Here is an 8,371-nt window from a genome sequence, read left to right on the forward strand (position 1 = left end):
AAACTCGCTGGTAAAGAGACTGATGTCTCACCAGGTAAATCCTCGGACAGCTAGATTAGGGTCAGGTTCAGATTTCCTTTTATGGGCTCTCGTGGCATGGTTGGTTTCGACCTGGCCTTTCATTAGAAGGGGCTAGCGTTCGATCCCAAGTATGAGGTAGAAATTTATTTCTATTTGAACACGATGTTGTGTTGATATTTATCCATATTGACTCATTAGGGGTAATTTGAATGAATTACTACCAATTGTGTCACGTGGTGGCCCGGGGAAATCTGGTAAAACTCGCTGGTAAAGAGACTGATGTCTCACCAGGTAAATCCTCGGACAGCTAGATTAGGGTCAGGTTCAGATTTCCTTTTATGGGCTCTCGTGGCATGGTTGGTTTCGACCTGGCCTTTCATTAGAAGGGGCTAGCGTTCGATCCCAAGTATGAGGTAGAAATTTATTTCTATTTGAACACGATGTTGTGTTGATATTTATCCATATTGACTCATTAGGGGTAATTTGAATGAATTACTACCAATTGTGTCACGTGGTGGCCCGGGGAAATCTGGTAAAACTCGCTGGTAAAGAGACTGATGTCTCACCAGGTAAATCCTCGGACATCTAGATTAGGGTCAGGTTCAGATTTCCTTTTATGGGCTCTCGTAGCATGGTTGGTTTCGACCTGGCCTTTCATTAGAAGGGGCTAGCGTTCGATCCCAAGTATGAGGTAGAAATTTATTTCTATTTGAACACGATGTTGTGTTGATATTTATCCATATTGACTCATTAGGGGTAATTTGAATGAATTACTACCAATTGTGTCACGTGGTGGCCCGGGGAAATCTGGTAAAACTCGCTGGTAAAGAGACTGATGTCTCACCAGGTAAATCCTCGGACAGCTAGATTAGGGTCAGGTTCAGATTTCCTTTTATGGGCTCTCGTGGCATGGTTGGTTTCGACCTGGCCTTTCATTAGAAGGGGCTAGCGTTCGATCCCAAGTATGAGGTAGAAATTTATTTCTATTTGAACACGATGTTGTGTTGATATTTATCCATATTGACTCATTAGGGGTAATTTGAATGAATTACTACCAATTGTGTCACGTGGTGGCCCGGGGAAATCTGGTAAAACTCGCTGGTAAAGAGACTGATGTCTCACCAGGTAAATCCTCGGACAGCTAGATTAGGGTCAGGTTCAGATTTCCTTTTATGGGCTCTCGTGGCATGGTTGGTTTCGACCTGGCCTTTCATTAGAAGGGGCTAGCGTTCGATCCCAAGTATGAGGTAGAAATTTATTTCTATTTGAACACGATGTTGTGTTGATATTTATCCATATTGACTCATTAGGGGTAATTTGAATGAATTACTACCAATTGTGTCACGTGGTGGCCCGGGGAAATCTGGTAAAACTCGCTGGTAAAGAGACTGATGTCTCACCAGGTAAATCCTCGGACAGCTAGATTAGGGTCAGGTTCAGATTTCCTTTTATGGGCTCTCGTGGCATGGTTGGTTTCGACCTGGCCTTTCATTAGAAGGGGCTAGCGTTCGATCCCAAGTATGAGGTAGAAATTTATTTCTATTTGAACACGATGTTGTGTTGATATTTATCCATATTGACTCATTAGGAGTAATTTGAATGAATTACTACCAATTGTGTCACGTGGTGGCCCGGGGAAATCTGGTAAAACTCGCTGGTAAAGAGACTGATGTCTCACCAGGTAAATCCTCGGACAGCTAGATTAGGGTCAGGTTCAGATTTCCTTTTATGGGCTCTCGTGGCATGGTTGGTTTCGACCTGGCCTTTCATTAGAAGGGGCTAGCGTTCGATCCCAAGTATGAGGTAGAAATTTATATATATATATATATATATATATATATATATATGTATATATATATATATATATATATATATATATATATATATATATATATATATAGATATATATATATATATATATATATATATATATATATATATATATATATATATATATACAAATAAGCCTTTTGTTTTAGTACCTTATTGTCTGGATTCTCTTATCGACCTCAGGATCAGAGTCCCAAGAGTAAATAGTAAGCCACTGTTCATGCCAGTTTCGTGGACCAGGGTTCAATTCCCGGCCGGTCAGAAGCTATTGTCTTTGGGTGGTTCCGCCTTGGGACTCTGACCCCAAGGTCGTTAAGCGAATCCAGACATTAAGGTAATAAAATCTATTGCTTATTTGAATATATATACATATATATATATATATATATATATATATATATATATATATATATATATATATATATATATATATTACCTTATTTATATTATATCCTGATGTTACATCATTTGAATTTGAATTTGAACTTCTTACTTTTAAAAGTATAGGACAGGGTTGTGTTGGCTGATGTGGTAACGTCCCTGACTGGAGAACGCCTGACTGTGGTTCGAGTACCTCTCAAACTCGTTAGTTCCTTTGGTCGCTGCAACCTCACCATTCTTGTGAGCTAAGGATGGTGGGTTTGTAGAGGCCTACAGGTCTATCTGCTGAGTCATCAGCAGACACAGCCTATCCCTCCTTGGTCTTAGCTTGGGTGGAAAGAGGGCTTGGGCGCTGATCATATGTAGTATAGTCAGTCTCTAGAGCATTGTCCCGCTTGATAGGGCATTATCACTGCACCCAGCCTCTGCCATTCATGATCAGCCTTTAAACATTTAAATAGGTCTTAAATTACCATCAATTTCTGTTTGTTTGTGAACACAATTTAGAATATGGTTACCTTTCTTTATTTTTATTTATTTTATTTTGATTGTTTCTCTATACGCGCTTTGCAGCATTCCTATACGCCCTACACACTTGCACTGATTTTTTCTTTTAACTATTCATCTTGGGAAGTGCTATTGCAAATGACAATGACGACGATGATAAAGACGAAGACTCCTTTGACACTGACGACTTCTTTTTTTTTTTTTTTTTTATATTTTCTCTTTTTTTCTCGCTGAACTCCAATGCATGTAAGGCCGCGAACTCCCCCCCCCTCCTGAAATGTTTACTCTTTTGGATAGAGTTTAGAAATAGTTTCAATTTTTATTCGGAAAGAGTAGAAATAACACCAATCTAAATTATAGACTTAAAGATTTAAAGGTTACTCAGGAATGGCAGATACAAGGGACAGTGACATTGCCCTAGCAAGCAGGGCAATGCCCTTGAGACTGACCATATGATCAGCACCCAAGCCCCATCTCCACGAAAGCTAGGACGAAGGAGGGCCAGGCAATGGATGCTGTTGACTCAACAGATAGGCCTATAGGCTCCCAAGTATGGTAAGGTTGCAGCGACCAAAAAAACTATAAATTTTGAGTGGGGAAGTTACTACATCGGCCACCACAACATTGGTGTTATTTTTACGCTTTCAGTTAAATTTTAGTTCATTAATCCTCCCAATGGTATTTTTATAATATTTATGTAATTTTTACTCTTTCTGTTAAACGCACCTCTTTTATCTCGTCATTCGGTATTTTATAAATAAAAATATCATACTTTTTACTCTTCCAGTTAACTACATCCTTCAATAGTCTGGCCATTCGATATTTCATAAATGAAATTAATATTATTTGAACTCTTCCAGGTAACTGCATACTTCTTTTTTCGCGCCAATTTTACTTTAAAAAATAAAATTTATTTTATTTTTCCTCTTCAAGTTGACTGCTTACTTCATTATATGCCCATTTAATACCTATTCACACAAATGAATTCTTCATATGACCTTATTGCCTCACGCACTCATTCATTCCCAATCCTCAGTAGCTGCAGTGGTGCTATTTTTCTCATAAATTCCCTCAAATCCTTCAGAGTCAGTTAGGTGGAAAGTGTTCTCTGGGGCTAATCCCTCCTGGCACAAATCCAAATGAAAAGAGATTCCTTTTGCAGGAATTTTCACCGGCTTCATCACATAAGTATAAGTGTGTGTAGGTTGAGTAAAGGGACAGTTTTTTTTTTCAATTTCTCTCTCTCTCTCTCTCTCTCTCTCTCTCTCTCTCTCTCTCTCTCTCTCTCTCTCTCTCTCTCTCTCTCTCTCTCCATGACACAAGATTGAAATTAAAGTAAGGATAACCAGGAGATGGAGAGCTTTTGGAAAACAAAATGATATTATGAAAAGTAAAATGCCACTTTCTCTAAAATGAAGGTATTTAATCAGATGGTCCTACTAGTATTGTCTTAAGCATTTGGAACTATTTCCACAGGACACCTGATTGAAATTAAAGGAAGGATAAGCATGAGATGGAATGCTTTTGCGAAACAAAATGAAATTATGAAAGGTAAATTGCCAATTTCTTTGAAATAAAGGTATTTAATTAGGTGGTCTTACAAGTGACAACTCATGCATCAGATACTTTGAGCCTTACTAAAGCCCTAGAAGGTAAGCTAGTTACATCTCTATGGAAAGATTGATAATGAAAGTAACACCAAGAGACAGAAAAAGAGCAATATGGATACCAAAAGCAAACTAAAGTAGAGATTATTATAACAACTTATAAGAAAAAGAAATGGACATGGGCAGTATATATAAGAATGATAGATACTAGATGGGCTGAAAGATAAGCAAATGAGTCCCTAGAGATTGTAAAAGAAGTAGGAGAAGAAAAAGAAAATTTTTTTTTGATGAGTTACGAAAAGTTTTGAATAAAGACTGGCATAGAAAGACCATGGACATACGTTTGTTGAAACACATGTCTGAGGTCTGTGTCCTGCAGTGGACTATCAACGGATAATGTTATGAAAGAGTGAATATATCCATGGATATGTGTATCAGTACTAGGGTAAGGATTAATATGCACTATGATCAGATACGCTATGTTTGAAATCATCAATGCTTCGTCTTATAAAATTCATAGTCAGATTTACAGGGTTATTAATTACTAGCTATTGGAGGGATGCTGTAGAGTCATTTAATAATAGAGTAAAGCAGATGTTAGAATTACTGATAGGGGAAGAACAAGGAGGGTGTCGGGTGAATGCATCAGGTGTTTATGTAACATAAGATTTAAAGGAAAATGAAATTTGTGTATTTGGCTTACATATCCCAAGGGAAAGCTCAGGATACAATCGGAGATGGTATTGTGACGGGGTAGCAGAAGGTTGTGACTCAAAGACAGTATGATAGCAACTAAGTTTGTTTATTATAGAATACTCTCCTTTATATACAAAAGCTCAAAAGCTCAAGGCAACAAGAATTTTCATGTTTAATTAACACTGTTACCGATGAGAAAAACAGACATGTGTTTTCAGGTTCTTTTTAGTGCGAGGGGAGAGCAAGGATACAAGAACAAAATAAACTATGTACGATCGTGTGACACACGGTTGGTACATGGCTCCCCCCCCCCTAAAAATGATATATTGAACATGTTAAATAGGGTGCCTGGAATCTGGAGTGGTAGTAGCAAAAACTGTGGTGATTAGCGGCAGTGAGTGGCTGTAGAAGTCGTTGGTTGGGGCACGAGCGAGTGGTGGATGATGGGTGGCTTTGCTGCCGTTCCGGCTCGTCACGGGGTAGGCGTGTGTCCTACGGCATTCATAGGTGTGTGTGTCCTACGGCATTCATAGGCATGTCCTACGGCATTCATAGGTGTGTGTATCCTACGGCACTCATAGGCTTGTGTGAGGGGGGTTGGGGAGGCGGGAGGAGCGGGTCACTCCGGGGTCACCAATGTGACGAGCCGAGAGAAGGTTCTGACTCAAAGACAGTATGAAAGCAATTGAGTGAGTTTATTATAGAACACTCTCCTTTATATACAAAAGCTCAAGGCAACAAGAATTTTCATGTTTAAAATTAACACTGTTACTGATGAGAAAAACAGACATGTGTTTTCAGGTTCTTTTTAGTGCGAAGGGAGAGCGAAGATACAAGCACAAAAAGAACTATGTACGATCGTGTGACACACGGGTGGTATATGCCCCCCCCCCCCCCTAAAAATTACATACTGAACATCTTAAACAGGGTGCCCTGATCTGGAGTGGTAGTAGCAAAAACTGCGCCGATTAGCGGGAGTGAGTGACTGTAGAAGTCGTTGGGTGGGGCGCGAGCGAGTGGTGAATGACGGGTGGCTTTGTTGCCGCTCCGGCTCTATTCATAGGCGTGTGTGTCTTACGGCATTCATAGGCATGTCCTACGGCATTCATAAGCGTGTGTGTCCTACGGCATTCATAGGCAGGTCCTACGGCATTTATAGGCGTGTGTGTCCTATGGCATTCATAGGCGTGTGTGTCCTACGGCATTCATAGGCGTGTGTGTCCTACGGCATTCATAGGCGTGTGTGTCCTACGGCATTCATAGGCGTGTGTGTCCTACGGCATTCATAGGCGTGTGTGAGGGGGGGGGAGACGGGAGGAACGGGTCACTCCGGGGTCACCAATGTGACGAGCCGAGAGAAGGATGTGACTCAAAGACAGAATGAAAGCAATTGAGTGAGTTTATTATAGAACACTCTCCTTTATATACAAAAGCTCAAGGCAACAAGAATTTTCATGTTTAAAATTAACACTGTTACTGATGAGAAAAACAGACATGTGTTTTCAGGTTCTTTTTAGTGCGAAGGGAGAGTGAAGATACAAGCACAAAAGGAACTATGTACGATCGTGTGACACACGGTTGGTACATGGCTCCCCCCCCCCCTAAAAATTACATACTGAACATGTTAAATAGGGTGCCCTGAATCTGGAGTGGTAGTAGCAAAAACTGCGCCGATTAGCGGGAGTGAGTGGCTGTAGAAGTCGTTGGGTGGGGCGCGAGCGAGTGGTGGATGATGGGTGGCTTTGTTGCCGCTCCGGCTCGGCACGGGGTAGGCGTGTGGTCTACGGCATTCATAGGCGTATGTGTCCTACGGCATTCATAGGCGTGTGTGTCCTACGGCATTCATAGGCGTGTGTGTCCTAAGGCATTCATAGGCGTGTGTGTCCTACGGCATTCATAGGCGTGTGTGAGGGGACGGGGGGAGGCGGGAGGAGCGGGTCACTCCGGGGTCACCAATTTGACTGGGTAGCAGAAGGTTGTGACTCAAAGACAGTAAGAAAGCAACTGAGTTAGTTTATTATAAAATACTCTCCTTTATATACAAAAGCTCAAGGCAACAAGAATTTTCATGTTTAATTAACACTGTTACCGATGAGAAAAACAGACATGTGTTTTCAGGTTCTTTTTATTGCGAGGTGAGAGCCAAGATACAAGCTCAAAATGAACTATGTACGATCTTGTGACACACGGTTGGTATAGTATTAAGATAGTATCGTGAAGAAAACTTAACGTGGTCAAAGTATTGGTTAATAGCCATGATCAGCAAAGCTGTACTGGTCAGGGCCACCATTACTTAGTTGATTTGCTGTGAGCGATCAGACTAAAGTCTCCCACCATCTCTAGTCCGCAGTTGTCAACGTTGGGATGAAAACTAGCCAAACCCCAAACATGAATGAACTTATCTGAGGCCTTTGTCCGTCAGTGGACTAAAAAACGGCTCCATTTGTTGGTGTTGTTGTTCAGTGTCTTTACTGAAAGATTGAATCAAATATAAGAGAAATGACAGTAGATGTTAGTGCAAAGTGATGACCAGGGAAGATTAGAAGTGGGATCACTTTGGTATGGTTGGTTTTTGCAGACCATGCTAAACTGATTGGGGATAGTAAAAAAAAAACTGCAGGTATTAGTGAAAAGAAGTTGGGAAATATTTGAAATAGAAATATACAGTATATTCAGTCTATAGCTAATGTTCACAAATTGATGACGTAGTCCTCTACTCTTTTTTTTTATTTCTAAGCAGCAGTTACGGACGTTGATTCGATCTATATTCAGTCATTAGAGTCTTTATTGCTAAATTGTCCAAAACATTTAACTGGAAAATGTGTTAAAGACATAAGAAGACTGCACAAATTGAGAATCAACATTGTAGTCGGAGATGCAAGACCTCTTTTTCATACGATGATTTTAACATTGTCACTCTAGCATCCAATGAATAATCTTCTTATTAAACAGCTCATTATATCCCTAAGCAACCAGACTTCTTCCACTTGTTGCATATAGAACAGATGGAAGCTCTCCTTACTGTAAAGGACCATATCACTCAGTTTTGAACTTTCACGGACTTAAGTAATAGGCTTTTACCTTTAAGGAATATTATATTTTTATTCAGTTAATTCTCAGTGATTAATCGTGAATAATTAATATTTAAAAAATTTTAATATCTGTGAATTTGATAGTATTTAATACCTAGTGTGCTCCTCCTTGGGTGTGAAATATTCATAGGTGAATTATGTTATAGATTTTATGCGGCCTTTTGGAGAAGTCAGTTGTTTATTCTCTTATGATTCGTAGACATTGGTTCAAATCCACGGCAGAAAAGAATTTTCTCA

This window comes from Palaemon carinicauda, chromosome 25 (assembly GCF_036898095.1).
Source record: "Palaemon carinicauda isolate YSFRI2023 chromosome 25, ASM3689809v2, whole genome shotgun sequence".
NCBI lineage: Eukaryota > Metazoa > Arthropoda > Malacostraca > Decapoda > Palaemonidae > Palaemon > Palaemon carinicauda.